The sequence below is a fragment of the Bos indicus x Bos taurus genome, chromosome X (assembly GCF_003369695.1).
Source record: "Bos indicus x Bos taurus breed Angus x Brahman F1 hybrid chromosome X, Bos_hybrid_MaternalHap_v2.0, whole genome shotgun sequence".
Lineage (NCBI taxonomy): Eukaryota > Metazoa > Chordata > Mammalia > Artiodactyla > Bovidae > Bos > Bos indicus x Bos taurus.
The window spans coordinates 24,061,801-24,082,980 of record NC_040105.1 but is presented as its reverse complement, the minus strand read 5'-3'; the positions used below and the strand labels follow the sequence as shown (position 1 = coordinate 24,082,980).

The 21,180-nt window shown below is 44.3% G+C and overlaps 1 long non-coding RNA gene and 1 pseudogene across 1 annotated transcript; one reads left to right on the top strand and one right to left on the bottom strand.

The window, feature by feature from the left end:
- Positions 1 to 1,928: 1,928 nt before the first annotated feature.
- On the bottom strand, positions 1,929 to 3,070 carry LOC113887238 (annotated as a pseudogene).
- A 1,259-nt stretch (positions 3,071 to 4,329) lies between these two features.
- LOC113887239 lies at positions 4,330 to 14,673 on the top strand. The gene is made up of 3 exons (XR_003509675.1): positions 4,330 to 4,747; positions 12,304 to 12,432; positions 14,634 to 14,673. It is a non-coding gene; the product is annotated as an uncharacterized LOC113887239 (long non-coding RNA).
- Positions 14,674 to 21,180: the final 6,507 nt, after the last annotated feature.

The window sequence follows — 21,180 nt, the reverse complement described above, 5'->3', positions numbered from 1 at the left end:
TGATCTATTGCAGTTTACTGACATTTCCTTTGTAGATAAATTGTCACTGAATGCAGTCTCCTTCCTTATTCGTACTTCACTTTTATTTTCATTTTTTGTTACTTATTTCTGGGGCTTTTTATTCCAAAACTGTGTTTGGGGTATGAAATTCTGCTATTTCACATGTGAAATACCTTTTGGACTAATGTTCAGAAAGAGGAAGTGACCCAAGGTTGGCCTCATCCTGGAGGAGTGGCACAGTATGGGCTCTGGAGGAATTCAGTGCCAGGGTTCAGTCCAGCTCCTATCATTTATGAGCTTTGAGTCTGAGCTTCTTTATTCCAGCTTCTTTATCTGCAAATGGTGTTTGAGAGTCTATAGTGTAGGACCACAGACATGTGTGATGTATGTAAATCACCTGGCACAGTATGAGGCAGGCTATGGTAATTTGAATGAATGGCAGTTATTACAAAGGTGATTTTGACCCCGAATGATAACAAACTTCCATCACATAATTTAATTTCCAGGCTATACTAGAGAATATGCAACTGCAAACATTAATGAAATCCACATCACGACTAATGATCCCAAGCAAGTAAAACTGAGAGGTATTTCCCTATTTGAGCACCTGTTTTGATAGGTGTTTGGGGTTATCTTCTCCACATGGATGCAAGGACAAGTTCATTTGTCTCAAGGACCAGCAACTTCCCTCTCAGGTGCTTTTTTTTGTCCAAACCACCCCTAATTTAATCCCACTGACAGTAAAAGTTTGCCTCCCTTAAAGTTTGCCAAATTACACTAAATATAACCTAATTAAACTGTCTGTTTAACAGAGCAAGTTCTGGTGCTCCGATCCCAGAAAAAGACAGTCCAGTGACGTCTTGGCATCTCGCTTCAATGGGTATCACCCTTATTTCTCAGAAACTCTCTAGACAGCTTTTGATGAAAATGTGTATTTTGAGTGTTCACTTGCCCTGGCTCAAGTGCACAGGGACCCATCCATTCCCTATGGTTTTCGAATATCCCCAAATAATGGTGAATATATGGTTTAGATATATTCCAGATTTACAGCCTCACCTCTGAGAACCATTATATGAGTGTCTGGCATCACTCCGACAGCTTCATCTAGCCCATCATGCATCTGGACTGAAAATGACCTCCCATCAAGGAATTAGACATTTCCCAAGACCCAATGCCGCCTTAATCAGGTAACTTTGACTTGCTTGCGCTCATCTCGAACCTCCTCTTCCACACCTCCCCCATTTAAATTTATGATTTGTTTATCCCTTAGAGTTAGCTCACCACCTTCCTTATATGTTACCTGCTGCTAGACTCAAAATTCCATGGGCAGTGGCTTGGGCTTCATTTTCTTACCAACCCAGTACTATAAGACAGCTTTCTAAACAGAAGATGGTCAATTAATTTGGGATAAAAAGGAAATCATGTTCAAAGACTCTGTTTTATTATGATTTAAGTGTCATACAGTTTGAATAAGCTAAAAAAAACTAAGTCCATTTTATTAATTTTTACACGGAAAGAGGACAGATAAGAAGACAAAGAATAAACCAGTATCTATTCTGAAAGCTTTGTGATCCCAAATACTTATCTCTAGGGTTCTTAGACACATTTCCAAGTAAAATTCTATTCCAATGTTATGCTACCTTGTTCTCGACCATAAGGAAAATATTGAAGCCTTTTCAACTTGTTTATAAATAATGAATTCTTAGTCTTAAACCTAACAGCAGTAAACATGACATTAATAAACCTAGATTCTGAAGCAAAATAAACCTTATGAAGGGTAGTGACATTTAAAAATACAAAAAACCTCTACCTCCCTACCTAAATCATCTACTTTTGACTAGATATTATTCATATGGATAAAAGGAGAACATGTATACTTTGTTAAACCTGCACCTAAACTCCCTTACTACTTAAAACTGTGAAGAACATATGGGTTTTGTTCCCCCCACCCCTACAACCCCGCACTATTTAAGAGGTGGAGTGTTCTCTTCCAACACAAAGGGAACAAAGTACCATGACCCCTCCCTAGATATGGGAGGAGCTATAGGACTTGGCCCGGGTAGGGGCACTGGCTTCAGCCACTGTTGGAACCCTGGCCATGCCTATCAGCCCTGCTCTCTCCACCTGATCTCTCAGAGCCTCATCATAGAGGTCTGGGAAGGAACTCGGGACCTTATCCTGGATCTTGGCCAGAACTTCCAACACCTTCATCTTAGTGGTCTCAGCATAAGCTCACGGGCCCCACAGGAACTCGTAGCCCGGAGGATCACTATTGGGCACCTGGCGGTAGTTGAGGTACCCCTTCTGCACCAGATCTTTGGTGATAAGCTTTCTGGGCTCCCCAAAGATGGAGTGCTTCTTCCCAGCATGGATCCCCAACACATTGAGGAAATCCCAGATCTCCTCCTCACTGGCGCGGTTACCCTTCATAAAGATGATGCCCAGGAGCGCCATGAGGAGACCAGACTTGGGCAGTTCCTCCTCATCACTTGAACCTTCCTCAACCCCGAGACTGAACTTGTTGACGAGGGTGTAGATGTTCCTGCTGCAGTCGACTTCCTTCAGCTCCAGGCCAAACACCAGCTCCACGCGCTCAGAGGCTCTGCTCAGGATCTCAGGCAAGTGCTGCTTGTACTTCCTGCCGATGACATTCAGCATGCCGTTCTGTGTGATGGGCTCCTTCTTGGTGTACCTCTCCAGCAAGAAATCCATCACCAAGCTGGCCTTCCTCATCAGAGGATCTTTGCGAATGCTCCGAGCGAGCAGGGCTGCCCGGGCGGCATCTGCACTTTCCTCCTCGGGGCCCTGGGCACCTTCCTCAGATCCTGCACAGGAAGCCTCTGCAACAGGAGAGCTATGGGCCATGGCTCCCTGAAGCTCCTGGTGATCGCCAGCAGCAGGGGAGCTCGGGGGAGAACCCTGAGGGGCAGAAGACGGGGAGGATGGGCACTCCTCACCTGGGGCTGCAGCAGCACTGGCCTGGGCCTCCTGAGTGTCCCCCTGGACCTGGTGGCATTTCCCATGGGCATGATGCTTGTTTTTGTGCTTCCGAGGCATGATGACACAGGTCAGGGACCCCAGGTGGGCGTGCAGTTAGGAAGGCAGGCTTTGAATGGCCTTGAGGAAGGAAAAAGAAATGTTGTTAGCACCTACACCGGAGAGGGTCGTCCCCGGTTTAAACCAAGTCTGCTTCGTAGGTGGCCTTGAGTCCACTGCTCTAGGACCCACAAGTCTCCTGTTCTCCTAGTCAGACTGTTCCCTGAGAACCCTGAGGAAGAAGTGAGAGTGAGCCCTGGGGCACAGCCAGACATCCCTGCCTGGGCATTAGAGGGGGGCCTGTGGGGGCTGGCAGGGGAGGCATGTCCTTTCAGTTCACATTCATAGTTAGGATGAAAAATGGGGAATAACTCCCTAGCAACCCGCCCCGATCCCTCTTCTGCTCTGAAGGCTGATGCTGCCACCTTCCCTGTGACTCTGGAGAAGGAGAGGAGGGAGTGCTCAGCCTCCCACCTAAGGGTCCCGGGACCCGCCCTTCTGTATGCAAGTTCTAACCTCCCCACTCAGACCGCAGCCTCCCTTCCCCGTGTTTGGCCTGGAGTAAGCACTGACTACAGAGGAGGGTCCTGATTCGCCCATGTGTCCATGAGGATCGTCCTCACCCTGGCTCCTCCTGAGCCCTGACATCCTCCCTGTACTGACCAGCTACCAACCCCTCAGACCGAGGTGCCGTCCTCCCTCAGTGTCCCACATCCGAGATCGCAATGAGGGTGACCTGCAGCCGTTAGAGCTGCCCAGATCCTACCCGGATGCTCCGAGGCCAAGTTCGGGGGGTGGGGGTTTCACGTGGCTGCCGTTCTAGGGTGTGGAGACCCTCAGTACTCCCCGACAGTCCCTCCTTTAGCTACAGGGCTCGGGGCTTTCCCTCTAATGAGCAGAACTGGAGTCCACCAGCCCCGGACCGAAGCCTTCCTCTCGGAGACCACCTGGGTGAAGTGGATGGACTTGGGGCTTAAGATGCAGGCCCGAATCTTCCAGGGGAGAGCAGGGGCAGAGTGGCCGGGGGTTGTCCGGCCCCCTCTTTTCAGAGGGAAAGGCTTGGGCGTGCTGGACGTGTGTCCCACACTTGTAACTCATGTCACCTTACACTCAGACCCCTGTTGAGACCTGGAAGTCCTCCGTCTGGGCACCCTACACGGCAGTTCTCTAAGACGGCAGTTCTCTAAGACGGCAGCAGCTCTCAAAGATGGCTTCGCAGCCTCATCGTGGTGCGTTGTCGTCACTTCCGGTCATGTGGATCTGTGTTCCAGGCGGACAGCAGAGGCGGGGCCAGGGCGGGCGGGGTTCCGGGGGAGCTTCCCGGAGGATTGGCATGTGCACTTCTCCTTGCATCGTCGCGAATCCTGAGACCTTCCCTGTACCGAGCAGAGTCTACGGGCCTCCCTCCCAGGCTCTAGCTTCTGTCAGCACCCCAGCAAGAATTGTTTATGGCCTGGCCCTACAGGCTTCCTGGAGCTCCTGAGAATGACAGTGGGGGCACTTTCGGGCCCCGTCTTCTGGGCTGAGTGATGCTCTGTCCGCTCTCCATGTCTTCCCTTGACCCCTGTAGGTGGTGCGCTACGTCCCATCTGCTGACCTGAGGCCAAGGCCTCCCATCGAAGATATCAAGTCCCGAGACTCCTGCTGAGAAGCGCACGTACATCTCCTCTGGACCCTTCTGCCTGAGGCTTCCAGGAAATGGCTGTCGCAGGTAAGATGAGCTGAGAGGGAAGGATGGGAGACTGCTTTCTGTGGTGTGGAACCCCTCACATCTCACTCAGGATCTTCATACTGACTGCTGGCAGGGCCTGGAAATCCTTCCCTTTCTGGTATGAATCCACCCCTGTCCCTCACCATGACCCACACCATCCCAGCAGAGTAAGTGAAGGGGCTCCTTAGCCTAACAGTTCTCACTGTGGGCTCTTAATCGACTGCAGGGGCATTGCTCAAAAGTTCTGAGGTGAATTTCTGTCCTTTGGTACAATTTTTGGGATACTGAGTTTTCTCTTTTAGTCCCTGGGTGATAGTCTATTAAGGTGATCACTTAAAAGGGCCAGTTGTCGTCCACTAACAAAGTTTGTGCTGGTTATTTCATGACGTCTGGGCCATGCTGCCACATCCAACTGAAACTGGTTCCCCATGATCTTGGCATGGGAGCTCTGAGATGCTACCTCAGATTCCTTCAGTGAGGCTGTAGCGATTCATGGCCCCAGGGCACAGTGGAAGAATCAAGGGTTGCACTTTAAAGCCTTTTTCAGCTGATCCTGTTGTCTTCTTCCCTTGTAGGCTGCACACCCCTTGTCAGTCTCCGAGTACTCCCTCACCTTAACACTCATAGGGTCAAGTTCATGAGAGACTTATTTTGCCTTGGGCACTATTTAGTTTTGTGTTTTGGCTTCTGTTAATAGTTGTCTTTATTCCTTGTATAAGTTTTCCATGGTTTATTCTGGGTACAGGAAACAGCAGCCCATGTTTGATTGTGGTCTCAGCTGGTCTGACTGGAGTAGATCTGTAAAGAGTTAAGGAACATCGACAGTCTTACAATATCTGCTCCTCATGAATACACATAACATACTATTCTTTTGAGACTTCTTTCTCCTAAGGCTGTCAGGAAATTCTTCTTGTTGTCTCTATGTGGAATGTATGCATTGTTCTGAGGTTTCTTTGTAGGGACTTTTTTTGGTATGGTTGCTTTTATTTATGGTGTATTTTCTATTACGTGGTCTAAGTAATTGTTGATTCTTCCAGGCCCGACTCCTCATTTTGCTATGGTGATCCGAGATAGCTGAAGTTATTTATATGTTTGAATATTTTCTGTGCGTGTATCCTAAGATTTTTAATTTGAGGATAAATTCTTATGTTATCTTTTGCTTTTCATTGTTCCTGTCTCTTATTCATTTGGCATTGTTGTATATAACTCTGTACTGGCTATGTGTTCTTGTCCAGATTGTTTCTACATTTTAAATCATAGAGCGTTTATGAAAAATTTTAATTGGAGGAGAATTGCTTTATAGTGTGTTAGTTTCTGTTGTACAACAGTATGAAGCAGCTCTAAGTATACATATATCCCCCGCCATGAGCATCCCTCAGGCCACCCCCATCTCAGTCCTCCAAGTTGTCACGGAACAGCAGTCTGAGCTCCCTCTGTTGTAGAGCACCTCCCCACTAGCTCTCTCTTATACACATGGTAGTGCATATATGTCATAGACACTCTCAGTTTGTCCCTCTCTCTCCATACCTTGCTGTGTCCACGTCTTTTCTCTACATGTGTCTCTATCCCTACCCTGCAAATAGATTCATCAGTGCCATTTTCTAGATTCCATATAAATGAGTTAATGTGCAATACTTTTTGTTCTCTTTCTGACTTACTTCACTCCGTGAAACAGACTCTAGGTGCATCCACCTCACTGCCACTGACTTAAATTTGTTACTTTTTATGGGTGAGTAATATTCCATTGTATATATCTACCACAACTTCTGTATCTATTCATCTGTTAGTGGAAGTTGAAGTGGTTGCTTCCATGTCCTAGCTATTGTAAATAGTGCTGCAATAAACAGTGCGGTCCGTGAATCTTTTCACACATGGCTTTCTCATTGTGTATGCCCAGTAGTGGGATTGCTGAGTCACAGGGTAGTTTTATTTCTAGTTTTTAAAGGACTCTCCATACTGTTCTCCATAGTGGCTATATCAATTTACATTCCCCCTCAAAGTACAAGAAGGTTCTCTTTTCTACATGCCACTTCATAACTTTTTGTTTCTGGATTTTTTTATGATAGCTTTTCTGGCAAGTGTGAGGTGATGCATCATTGTAGCTTCGGTTTGCATTTCTTTCATAATGAGTGGTGAACATTTTGTCTTTTGAGCCTCTGTATTTTTTTAAAGAACAGATTTAGGATTACAGAAAATTTAGCAGACAGTGTAGAGTTCCTATAGAGCCAGTCTCTTCCTCCACTTAGCATCTTCTGTTATTACCATCTTGGAATGGTTCAACTGATACAAGTTCATTTGTTAAAATTGAGCAACTGATATCACTATGGTGTTATTACCTATTGTCCATTGCTTACAATATATTTTACTTTTGTTGTTTTGCAGTTCTGTGTTGTTGCTTTTGTTCAGTTGCTCAGTCATCTCTGACTGTGACCCCATGATCCGTAGCACGCCAGGCTCCCTATTCTTCACAAACTCTTGGAGTTGGCTCAGACTCTTGTCCATCCAATTAGTGATGCCATCCAACCATCTCATCCTCTTCTGCCTCCTTTTCTTTTTCCCTTCAATCTTTCCCAACATCAGGGTCTTTACCAATGAATCAGCTCTTCCCATCAGGTAGCCAAATGTTTTGAGCTTCAACTTCAGCATCAGATATTCCCATGAATATTCAGCATTGATTCCCTTCAGGAATGACTGGTTTGATCTCTTTTCTGTCCAGGGGACTCTCAAGAGTCTTCTCCAGCACCACAATTAAACAGCATCAGTTTTTCAGCATTCAGCATTCTTTATGGTCCAGCACTCTCATCCACACATGACCCCTGGGAAAATCATAGCTTTGACTAGACACATCTCTTTTGACAATGTGATGTCTCTGCTTTTTATTACGTGTTCTAGGTTTGTCATACCTTTTCTTGCAAGAAAACAGCGTCTTTTAATTTCATGGCATCTTTTAATTTGGGGCTTCTCTCATAGCTCAGTTGGTAAAGAATCTGCCTGCAGTGCAGGAGATGTGATGTCAATTCCTGGGTCAGGTAGATCACCTGGAGAAGGAAATGGCAACCCACTTCAGTATTCATGCCTACAGAATCTCATGGACAGAGGAGCCTGGGAGGCTACAGCCCATGGGGTCACAAGAGTTGGACACGACTTAGTCACTAAACCACCACCACCACCATCATGGCTGCCTCCACCATCCACAGTGATTTTGGAGTAGAAAATTAAATCTTCCATTATTTCTACTTTTTCCTCATCTGTTTGCCATGAAGTGTTGGGGCCAGATGCCATGTCTTAGTTTCTTGAATGTTGACTTTTAAGCCAGCTTTTTCATTCCCTTCTTTCACTCTCATCAAGAGTCTCTTTAGTTCCACTTCACTTTATGCCATAAGGGTGGTATCATATGCATATCTGAAAGTATTGATATTTCTGCCAGCAATTTGATTCCAGCTTGTGTTCATCCATCTGGGAATTTTCATGATGTACTGTGCATATAACTTAAATAATCAGGGTGACAATATGCAGCCTTAATGTACCCATGTCCCAGTTTTGAACCTGTCTGTTGTTCCTTGTCCACTTCAACTGTTGCTTCTTGACCTGTATACCGGTTTCTCAAAAGGCAGGTAAGGTGGTCTGGTATTACCATCATTTAAGAATTTTGCAGTTTCCTGTGATACACACAGGCAAAGGCTTTTGCATAGTCAAACAAGTAGAAGTTTTCCTGGAGTTCTCTTGCTTTGTCTATGACCCAGTGGAGATTACCAATTTGATATCTGAGTCCTCTGCCTTTTCTGAATCCAGCTTGTACATATTGAAGTTCTCTTTTCAGATACTGTTGAAGCGTAGCTTGAAGGATTTTGAGCATTCCCTTGCTTGCATGTGAAATGAGCGCAATTATATGATAGTTTGAACATTCGTTGGCATTGCACTTCTTTGGGATTGGAATGAAGATTACCTTTTCCAGTCCTGTGTCCTCTGCTGAGTGGTCCAAATTTGCTGGCATATTGAGTGCAGTACTTTAACAACATCATCATTTAGGGTTTGAAATAGCTCAGCTGAAATTCCATCACCTCCACTAGCTTTGTTCTTAGGCATGCTTCCTAAGGCCCACTTGACTTCACACTCCTGGATGTCTGGCTCTAAGTGAGTGATCACAACATCGCTGTTATCTGGGTCATAAAGACCTTTGTTGAACAGTTCTGTATATCCTTGCCACCTCTTCTTAAAATCCTTTGCTTCTGTTGTGTCCCTATAGTTTCTGTCCTTTATTGTGCCCATCTTTGCATGAAATGTTCCCATGGTATCTCTAATTTTCATGAAGAGAACTCTAGTCTTTCCCATTCTATTTTTTCCCTCTATTTCTTTGCATTGCTCATTTGAAAATTCTTTCTTATTACTCCTTGCTGTTCTTTGGAAATCTGCATTCAGATTGGTATATCTTTCCTTTGCCTTTTGCTTCCCTTCATTCTCAGGTATTTGTAAGGCCTCCTCATACAACTATTTAGCCTTTTTCATTTCTTTTTCCTGTGGATGGTTTTGGATACTACCTCCTATACCTTGTTCTGAACCTCCATCTTTAGTTTTTCAGGCAGTCTTCCTACCAGATCATATCCCTTGAAACTATTCCGCACCTCCACTGTATAACCATAAGGAACTTGATTTAGGTCATATCAGAATGGCCTCGTGATTTTCTCTACTTTCTCCAACTTAAGTCTGTATTTTGCAGTAAGGAGCATATGATCTGAGCCAGAGTGAGCTCCGGGTCATGTTTATGCAGATTATCTAGAGCTTCTCCATCTTCAGCTGCGAGCTATTCCTTTACTTCCTACTTTTCCATTCCAGTCCCCTATTATGAAAAGGACATTTGGGGGGGATGGTAGTTCTAGGCTGTGATGTACATCTTATTAGCACCACTGGACTCTACCCTCTTTGGCATCAGTGGTTGGAGCATAGATTTGAATTACTGTGATGCTGAATGCTTTGCCTTGGAAATGAATCAAGATCATTGTGTCCTTGTGCACACTGCACCCAGTACCTGCAGTTCGCAGTCTTTTTGACTATGAGACTGGTGCATTTCTTCTAATGGATTTTTGCCCACAGATACAATGGTAATCTCAATTAAATTCACCCATTCCTGTCCATGTTAGTTGTCTGATTTCTTAAATGTTGACGGTCACTCTTGCCATCTCCTGCTTGACCAATTTCCATGGATTCATGGACCTAACATTCAAGGTTCCTATGTGTTACTGTTCTTTACAGCATCGGACTTTACATTTACCACCAGACACATCCACAACTAAGCATCATTTTGACTTAGGCCCAGTCTCTTCATTCTTTCTGGAGCTATTTCTGGGCTTTTCCCCAATAGCATATTAGACACCTACTAACCTGGGGGACTCAGGTATCTCCCCCTGGTATGATCTCCTGGTATCATATCTTTTTGCCTTTTCATGATGTTCACGGGGTTCTTGAGGCAAGGATACTGAAGTAGTTTGCTATTCTCCTCTCCAGTGGACTGCATTTTGTTAGCATTCTCCACCATGACCCGTCCACATTGGGTGGCCCTGCAAAGCCTGGCCTGTAGCTTTTGAGTTACACAAAGGTGTGATCCACGTGATCATTTAGGTTAGCTTAGGGTGATTGTGGTTTTCATTCTAGAGGATAGGGCATTGTAGTTCTTCTGTCGGCCCTCTGAAGAATGAGTTTAAGAGGCTTCTGGAAGCTTGCTGATGGGAGGGACAGGCTATGAGGAAACCTGGCTCTTGCTCTATTGGGCAGGGTAATGGTCAGTAAATAAATAAATAAATAAAAATTAGAAAAGCCTAAAGAAATATGTAATTGTATCAATATGAGTAAAATCCTTAATGACATTCGTAGCCATTAGATTGTTATTGAATACCTCATTAAAGGATTTTGAAGACACAGAGAAATATGTGAGATGTAGCTAATATGGAGGAGGATGAAACTTCCCTCTGCCCTTCTAGGTTTTTGCGGGTTGTCGAAGAATTAAATTGATGTGAGAGAGATTAATAGGATAAAATAAAAGTATAATAACACATAGCTGTGAGAGAGACCCAGGAAAACTGAATAACTCATCAACATGGCCAAAGCCCAGAGCCAAAGAGAAAAGAAAATTTTAATGGTAATTCTTTGGGACTTGAAAGGATAGGAAGGCAGTTCACATGGAAATGGGAAAGGGAATGTTGGTAACCGAATGTTTTCTGTGCCAGGCAGAGACCCCGGGCCACAGAGTGGACTCTCATCTCTAGGCCCTGCCAAGATTTTGCCACCACACCTTGCCCATAATCTTTACAGCTATCTCTGGTCATAGTTCTCTTCAGGGAACAGGACCTTTGTCTAAGTTTTTTCAGGCAGTTAGGCCAAAGGTCAGGTTCCTTTCTGAATCTTTTGGCCTTGATTGTTTTCAGTTAGAATAATCTGTGTATCAAAAGAGACATTTTGAGATGGCATGTTTTGCTCCCCCATACTAACTAGAAAAGTAAAAACAATTACAGTAAAGGAGTGAAAGTTAAAAAGTTATTAATCCTAGTTTCCTTTGTATGATATTTACATTTTGAAAGATACGTGTTAACATATAAAAACACTGTGTGAAATAACAGCCTATGAAGGAAAAATCTGATTTACTTCGCATTGTTCTTTGGAAAACCATGGAATATTGAAATAAAAGTACATTTACAGTCACTGTTTCGAGTCAATGTCAGCAAATATTTCTTGCAGTATATTGCTTTACAATGTTGTGTTGGCTTCTATTCTACACTTAAAATAATCAGACATACATATACCTATATCCTCTCACTTTGGATTTCCCTCGCATTGAGAACATCCCAGTGAATTAGGGAGACTTCCCTGTGCTATACAGAATATTCCCAACAGTTGTCTATTTTATACATAGTATCATTAGTGTGTATATGTCAATCCCAATATTCTAATTCCTCCCACCCTAACCCTTTCCCCCTTGGTACCATACATTTGGTCTCTATATCACTGTCTTCATTTCTGCTTTGAAATAGGGTCACCTGTGCCATTCTTCTCCATCCCACATATATACATTAATATTCAATCTTTCTTTTTCTCTTTCTGACTTCCTTCTCTGTATGACACTCTCTAAGTCCATCCACCTCTCTAACAATGACACAATTTTGTTCATTTTTATGGCTGATTAATATTCCACTGGGCTACCCTCGTGGGTCAATGGTAAAAAATCTGCCTGCCAATGGAGGAGCCATGGGTTCAATCTCTGGGTCACGAAGATATCCTGAAGAAGTAAGTGGCAACACACCCCAGTATTTTTACCCAGGAAATCCCAAGGACAGAGGATTCTAGTGAGCTACAGTCCTTGGGGTCTGAGAAGAATCACATACAACTTAGCGACAAAATAACAAGCACAATATTCCATCACATGTGCCTTCCACAGCTTCTTTATACTTGCATCTGTCGATGTACATCTACGTTTCTTCCATGTGCTAATTGTTGTAAACAGTCTTTCAGTGAACATTAGAGTGCTTGTCTCTTTTTGAATTATGGATCTGTGGTCTCTATGGCAGAGTTAATGCCGACCTGTAAGAAGGCTTACGCCAAGGAGGACCTCTAGGACTGCTTCTGCCAGTGCCCCCATCCCTGTGGTGAGCCCCAGCTGACCCATGACTCCACAGGAGACTGTTGAACACTTGGAGGTAGGTCTGATTCAGTCTCCTGTGGAGTAAATGCTCCTTTTCTCTGGGTTTTGGTGCATGTGAGACTTTGTTTGTGCCCTCTCAAGAGTGGTCTGTCTGTTTCCCCTACTTGTCTGGCAGTCCTGTAATCAAATCCCACTGCCCTTGAAGGTCAGATGACCAGGGAATTCCAAGTCCCTTTGTCAGAAATGCAGGCTGCGTTCCTTGATGTGTGGTGCAGAGCTTTCACAATCGTGGGAGAACTTCTTTGGTATTTTTGTTCTCCAGTTACCTACTCAGAGGGTATGGGATTTGAATTCATTGTGATTGTACCCCTCCTATTATCTTGTTGCGACTTCCACTTTTTCTTTGAACGTGGGGTATCATTTTTGGTGTGTTCCAGCATCCTCCTGTTGATAGTTGTTCAACAGCTAGTTGCAGTTATGTGCAGGAGGAGATGAACAGACATCCTCCTACACCGCTGTCTTGAAACAGAAGCCTCTGAAATACAGTTTGGAGTAGGGAGATGACAGGAGAACTGAAGGACACTAGGTCTGCCTCAGGCTGGGAGGAGTGGAACAGTGTGGCCTCTATATAGATGCAGACCAAATGTCTATTTCCAGCTCTGTCACAAGTCTTGTGAACTTGAGAATATTACCAAATTCATAATTTGCAAAGTGAGTCTTCGACACCCTATTTTGTAGAACTATTGTAATATATGTGATATTTATAAAGCTCTTGCAATAATGGATTTCAAAGAATGATGTTTATTTCTCTGATAATTATGACCACAGACCATAGTATCAACTGTTTGTGAATTGTTTTTTTTTTTTTTTTACTTTCGTGAGATATCAGAAATATGTGGCAATTTTGGAATGACCAAAGTTCTGCTTAGACATTAAAACTATATAAAATTTCCCCATTTGTAAATATGTCATTTGAATGTAGAGGAATCTCCCCTGCTTGGATGCTACTCAGAACTTCTAGAATTTGTGTCAAGGACAAAGATCTTCCCTCGCAGCTGCCTTCTCATCCATACCACCACCCCCTATTTTCATTAGTTTCATCAACACCAAAAGTGTAGCCTTCATTTGTAGTTTCCCAAATTGTGCTTAAAATAGGCAGTAGGGCACTTCTTTAACATAGTGGCCTCTGACCCCAGTGTGGAGAGTGCTGTTACAGTCGCTATTAGATATCTCATTTCAAGGAAATACCATCCTTCTTTCTGGCAAACACCCTGGAGGCAGTGGGGTTAAATCCCGAGTTTGTGCACTGTGTTTCCCTATACTGGGGCAGGAGCACAGAACAATTTTATTCCTATCCCAGGTGGAGAGTCTCTCTGTTTTACACACAGTCTCAAAGTAAAAATCAAGGGTAATCTTCCATTCCATTCTTCAGCTTTCAACTTAAACCCCCCCCCTTTTCAGGGTCACCCCCCAACCCTCAATTCACTCAGCCTCATTTAGCCTACCAACCCACCTAACTTCAAATTACATCCTCAAGGGAACTGCAGTGTTCCAAAGCGCCCACATTCCTTGCCTCAAAGCATTTACTTTTGACTGCTGTAATCTGTGGAGAAGGCAATGGCACCCCACTCCAGTACTCTTGCCTTGAGAATCCCATGGCCGGAGGAGCCTGGTGGGCTACAGTCCATGGGGTCGTTGAGAGTCGGACACGACTGAGCAACTTCACTTTCACTTTTAACTTTCATGCATTGGAGAAGGAAATGGCAACCCACTCCAGTGTTCTTGCCTGGAGAATCCCAGGGATGGTGGAGCCTGGTGGGCTGCCATCTATGGGGTCACACAGAGTCGGACACGACTTAAGTGACTTAGCAGCAGCAGCAGCTCTAATCTGAAACCTCTTCTTGTTCTCATCCCTGGTTTCAACTTGTCACATGTTTAGGCCTCGAAGGGTATCTCACCATCTGCTTGATATGGCAGCAACTCCTAGACACTAAAGTACTATGGACAGTGACTCAGGCTTCTTTTTATTACCATCCCCAGTTCTGCCATGGAGCATTCCAAGGAGTAGATGCTCAATTAGTGGTTGGAAATAAGAGTGACAATGATAAAGTAGTCTACTTTATTACTATTTAATTTCTACCACAATCTTGAATATTCTAAGGAAATACTTTTACTGAAAAGGAATATGAAAAGAATTTAACAAAACCAAAAACTTACCAAAATTTACTTTTTCTTTTCTTTTTTACTTGACCTAAGTTATTTGAAACTCCAGTACTTTGGCCATCTCATGCGAAGAGTTGACTCATTGGAAAAGACTCTGATGCTCGGAGGGATTGGAGGCAGGAGGACAAGGGGATGACAGAGGATGAGATGGCTGGATGGCATCACCGACTCAATGGACGTGAATTTGAGTGAACTCCCGAAGTTGGTGATGGACAGGGAGGCCTGGCGTGCTGCAATTTATGGGGTCACAAAGAGTCGGACACGACTGAGTGACTGAACTGAACTGAAGTTATTTTAGCACAGAGTCTCTTCAAATTTGCATGAAAATCCCTCTTCCTTTGCTGTGTTTTCTTGTTCTAGATCACACAGCAATCAAAAGTTTCTAAATTTGCATTATAAAATGTAAAAACGTTAACTGGAACCTGCTAAACAGTAATAAATATGTGATCCATATTTTCACCAGTGGAATGCTGATTTCCTGTTTTTGTCCTAGCAAAAAGAAAGAATTCATTAGAGAAACAGAGAAGTTTTAAGTAGCAGTTTTATGAGGCAAAGGAAAATTATACTCCTGAGAAGGATGAGAGCAGGCTGTCTGGAAACCAGAAGCGGTCCTGCCATGTGGTAGGGTCATGTGTGTCCTGTGTCATTTGACTGACAAGTTGATGGACAGTTTAAGGTTATATAACTTTTCTCCTAGTGTGCAGGCAGTTACCCATAAGTACCCAAGCAAAATCCATGGAGTGGGAGGGAAGACAGAAACCACAGTGCTATTTTTTATAAATATGGCATCATGAACCCTGGGTTACAGTAGTCACCGTTTAGGTCTTGGTGCACCTGTGACACCCTGTGCTGGCACTTTGTCTTGCTTGGTCCTGACATGGCTGGAAACCTAGTGGTGGTCATTGGCCAGAACAGGGAGCCTCTCTGGGTGTGCTCTGACCACCAGTGTTCAGGTGGGGAAGAGGAAGACAAAGCATCCCTGGCTGCTAACCTGGCTCAAGTATTATACTCCCAATTAGATTCTCAACAGGGAACAGCCATCATTCCCATGGGAAATGGTTAGGAGTTTGCCATGTGATAGCTGTCTCCCAGCTGAGTGCAAAATCTGTATATAGTTGTCCTTTCTGCCTGAGAGAGTGTCTGAGCAAGGATGATATAAATGTCCTTCTGGGTTAACTCAAAAGTCATAGATGTCTAAACTTGTTTAGATATTTTTTGGGTCATCTGAGAATTTTCCTTAATCTTGTTTTATCCAACTGAGATCCTGCATGGAGTAGGGAACTTGGATTCTTACGGAAGTCTGGTGGGCCCTATGACTTCCTGAGGTGGGTAGTGTTTAAGGAGTTCTGGAAGCCCAGGTTAGAGGGCAAAGCATTGGTGATGGGGGCTGGGAGCTGTGGAGTTCAATGCTGAGTATAGTGAAGAAGACGTCTGTGGTCCAAGAGGCTCCTTCTTTTGCCCAGAAAGAGCTCCTGTGAACAGGGCTCAGGGGCTGGCTGATGGTTAGTATCATCAGGAGAAGGGGAAGGGCTTTTGTAGACAAATTAAGCATTGCCAAGCCAGCAGAGTCTACCTGGCAAGTCTTTCAAAGTTCAGAGTTTTTCCTAAAGGCAAGAAAGACTTGGACATAAGGGACCTTGTTGGAATCCTAAGGGCAACTCTTCAGCAATGGACAGTTACCCATCTGAAAAGGAAATGGCTAATGCTCATAAGCACCTTCCGGTGTCACTGAATTCCCTTATGGCCTGTACATGGCTGTGGCATCCCTCACCTGTGATCTTGCTGGGCAGAATATGGTTCAGTTCTCACCCCAGGGGCCGTTGTGGCTTCCCTGATTGTTTTTTTTTTTAAGAAATTATTTATGTATTTCATTTTGGTTGGGCTGGCTCTTTCTCCTGCATGTGTGTTCTCTAGTTTCGAGGAGCAGGGGCTACCCTTCATTGGGGTGCACTGGCTTCTCATTGTGGTGGCTTCTCTTACTGCGGAGCACAGGCTCTAGGACACATGGGCTTCACTAGTTGCAGCAAGAAGTGGGAAAGTAGAAGAAGTGTTAGGAGATTGCTGTTGTTGTTCAGTCTCTAAGTCATGTCTGACTCATTGTGGCCCCATGGATTGTAGCCCTCCAGGATCCCTGTCCATGGTATTCTCTGGGCAGGAATACTGGAGTGGGTTGCTATTCCCTTCTCCAGGGGAATTTCCCAATCCAGGGATCGAACCCCGGTCTCCCGCCATTTCAGGTAGATTCTTTACCCTCTGAGGCACCAGGACAGCCATATTTCAGAAGGCAGCCAGAAAATTTTTAGCTCAATTTTTTTTTCTTTCTTTGTCCATTCTCTTCCTATCCTGTAGACACACTCAGCTTGAATTTTATAAACACAAAGTGGAGGCATTCATCGCATACAGTGTCTGGATTTGGACACCCAAAGGCAAAGATATTGGGAATCTAGGTGCAGAGAAATGCAGAAGAAAGTGACTTTAATTCTAGCCCTATGAACCAGTATAACAGGCCATAGTATAAAATTTCCGATGTGGTGGCATGGAGATCTCCTCTACCTGAAACCTGTCACATGAGGTTTTGACTAAAATCCACATGGCCAGGACTCCAACCTCTCCACCCCCCTCAAAATCCAGTTTGAGTCTTGAACCATGGTCTTTTAATTAGAATCACTTACCTGGTACCTGGATGTACTGTGGCTCACACTGTTTGTGTCTCAGCGCAGAAGGAATTCAGCAACAGGCAAAGTGTTAGGCAAGAAATAGATTTATTTATATAGGATGCTTGTAAAAGATGCAAGAAGGCAGGTGATGGAACTCTGCCTGGAAGATTAAGTGAAATACATTTTATAGTCAATGGAAAGTGGAGGACTAGGAAGGACTGCCTTCTTTGAATAGAGGTCAGGCTTACATCACTCCCTCCCAATTCATTTGGAGCAGGAGAGTGTCTGACCTTATGAGGTCAAACTTGGATTACTGTACAACTTCTTCAAATGAGTAGAAGGCTGGTGTCATTTTTCTTTTTCCTAAAGGCCTGGGTGACATCTCATGTATGAATTATGGCTTTATATTTAAAAAAACCTGCCTTCTTCCACAACATTCTGATGCCTTTCTTGAACAGTGTTAACTTACAACAGTCTACCAATGGTTCCTAGGTTTCTCTAAGTTGGTGATGGACAGGGAGACCTGGCGTGGTGCAATTCATGGGGTCGCAAAGAATCGGACACGACTGAGCGACTGAACTGAACTGAACTGTACTGATTCCCCTCCTAGACTTCTAGAGCTACCTGTCTGTCTGTCTGTGCTGAAGCCCTCATTTATTTCTGACACTTTGCAACCCCATGAACTGTAGCACTCCAGGCTCTCTGTCCATGGGATTCTCCAGGCAGGAATACTGGAATGGGTAGCCACTTCCTCCTCCAGGAGATGTTCCAGAACAGGCATCAAACCTTCATCTCCTGCATTGCAGGTGGATTCTTTTCCACAGAGTCACCGGAAAAAAGCTACCTGTATCCTATGCTATTCTATCCCTGTCATACGGAGGCAGGCTCCCCGAGCCAGGAGCTGTCATTTCTCTTGGTGGGAGCCTTCTAATGAAGGTCTCCAGCTTGGACTATTGCCTAGAATTTAGTGAGAAATTTTCTTCCTAACAAGTGGAAGGGGCAGTCGTGCATGTGCAGAAACATCAAAAGTAAACTTTCCTAGCAAGAACTTGACAGGAGGGGCATGCCACTTGTTTTGGGGCCTTCCTTCAATTCCCATTATCATGGAGGATTTGAAGGACAAAAGCCCAGGGAAATCAGTCTGCACAGAGTAGCTGATGCACGTATGAAAAAACTGTCTTCCCTGCCACATCAAGGGTTACCTGAAGATCCTCTGGAGAAATGACCAGGTGTCCTCTGGGAACTGCTGGGAGGTATTGCAGCTCCTGTCTCTTTACCTGAGGGCATGTGCTCAGAGCAAAGCTCACAACTCTCTGAGACCCAATAGAAGAAAGCAGAGGTTGCCTAACTTACCACACTTACCTGTGGTCTCCTAGGACAAAAAGCTGTGACTGGAAATTGAGGCCTTCTGATGGCTGGCTGCATGTGTCCTCGGTCAAGCTCCTAGGTAGTCCTGTATTTCCTCCCTCTCTTCACTATTAATGTCCTCTCTCAAGGTCCTCACACTGACTTCCCATCTCCTAACAAGACCTGTCCGCTCATGCTACAAGCCTTAAATTCCCTGAGACCTCCTCGGAGGATGTGAGGGCTGCCAACCTGTGGTCACTCGTGGCTGACCCTAGGGGAGGCATTCTATAAAAGTGGTATAGTGTGAGTTGTTCCTTTAGTCCTTATGATCCTCTACTTGACTCTTGGCATGACCTGGATTTCCTCCTGAGGTTGACCCCTGAACCCCAGCGCCTAACCTCCTGAGATGCTCTAAAAAGAAATGTTATGGGTGCATCATGCCCACATTCCCAAATTTGCCAGTGCGAGGTGTAGAGGGGCAGGGCTGTGTTCTAGGTGCAGTTCCTTTATCCTCATTTGGGGTCACTAATTTTCCACTCTGTACTGAAGTGAGGCTTCTCCCAGTAGACCAAGGCTCTCACCTCCCTGAGACCACTCGAGCGGAAAGAGAAGCACTTCAGCCAGAAAGCTTTCTCCTGGGTCTCATAGGGCTGGCATCAGGGCTGGGCCTCCACAGTCTCCCCTGTTCTGGGCTGAGTGGTCTTCTTGCCCCCCGTTCAGGTACCTCATCCTCACTCCTGACCAGACCCAGACTGCAGCCTCCACTCACCTGAGGCTGTGCTCCTCAGAACAAAGGCATTACTTTCTTGGAAGTTCTAGATTGGAAGACAGGATGAACCAGATGTGTGCAAAGCTACTGGGGCCTTCTGAGGAGGAGAATGTTCTAAGGCTCCACTCTCTTCTGGAGTCAGTGGTCCCCCAGTCTTAGATCAGGTTTCTTACCTTGACTTCCAGTAGCATATGGGAATCCACCCTCTCTATTGGCTGAATCAGCTGGCCTGTGGCCAAGGCTTTTGCCTTCTTGAGACAACAGAAGGGGAGGTAAGAGAGCTACTCCCTGGCTACCCTTGCTTGTTCCTCCATGCCGTCCCCCTTGCTATGGGGGGGTCCACTCATCAGTACCCAGTGTTCTCACTGTAAATCCTAAGAAGGCCTATTAAGATCTCCTACTTGGCAGAATTGGAGCTGCTGCCGCAAGTCCAAGGCATTCAACTCCCTGAGAACCCCTCCACCTTTGCCCTGCAGGAAAGGAAGGCACACCTCAGACAGACTGCTCTCCCCATGGCCACACAAGGCAAGAAGCAGGATATAGTTTGTGGGACCTCTAGTGTTCCAAAATCTTCCCCTTGATAACTGTCAGAGGCTGGGACTCTTCCATCCATTGACCTGAGGACACAGTGCTTAAGCTAAGGCTTTATGTTCCTGAGAATCAGGAAGGATAAATGAGGGCATATTGATCTTTTCAGGGTATCTGACATTGCATGTGTTCATGACCACATTGTCCCTGAGTAGTTTTGTCTTCTTTCATACCATTCATTTATCAGCATTTTTTAAACTTTATTCCAAAACAATTCTTTGGGACAGGGCCCCATGTATCCAACCAGACACATTTTTTTGGAGTGTTTAGAGGAAAAATGAATGAAAAGACATGATGTCTGGCTTAGGCTGGGAGAAGTGGCACATTGTGGGCTCTACAGTAATCCAGATCGGGGGACTAGTCCTAGAAAGGTCACTTCATCAGTTCGTGAACTTGAGAAATTTGCAAGTTATCCACCCATAAATGGACTCTGCTAAATCCGATCCTGCATGAATGCTGGAGTGCATGTACTACATATAAAGCAGTGGCATACTGAGTAAGAAGTATTGGTTTGTAATAAATGGAAGTTATGATTATTATGAACCCCTCAAATACCACTTTCCCATCTGAGTTTACTTTTAATCCAGGAGAGAGCAGAGAATATGCAGTGAATTAGGACAAAAGAAACAAATATTCTTAAATGAGCTAAATAAGTCAAAGTATTTTTTTATTTTTACTAAAAGAAAGTTTCAAAGAAATAAGGTAAACCACAACATAATGACTTTTTACTCTATTCTTTTCTCCATTTTCTTTTTGTTTCTCAATAGTTTCTGTGGTCTTCTTTCACATTAGCATGAAAATCACTCTTGCAGTGCTATGTTACCTACTTTCAGATCATAAAGACAACTTAGATGGCTCCTGAATTTCTTTTATATCTACCAAAACTGTACCTTTAAAACTTTTAAAACAGCAATGAACATAACAGCAGTATCATTACCAAATTAATACTCTGAGGAAAAACAACCTCTTAGAAGTAAAAATATTTGGGAAAAAAAAAAAAAAACGAAACAAATAATATGTAGAAGTTACTCGTGTGAAACAGAAAGAGAAATGTGATCAAAAGAAATGTGATTTAACCTCCACTACCATGCAGTCTTTAGAAGCTTGACTACTCTTCAAGAAAAATTCTCTTCTAATGTCATGTTATCTTGTTTGCATTGTGAACAATATATTCAGTACTTTCAGTGTGTTTTACAAAACCCAAACTTTTAAAACATTA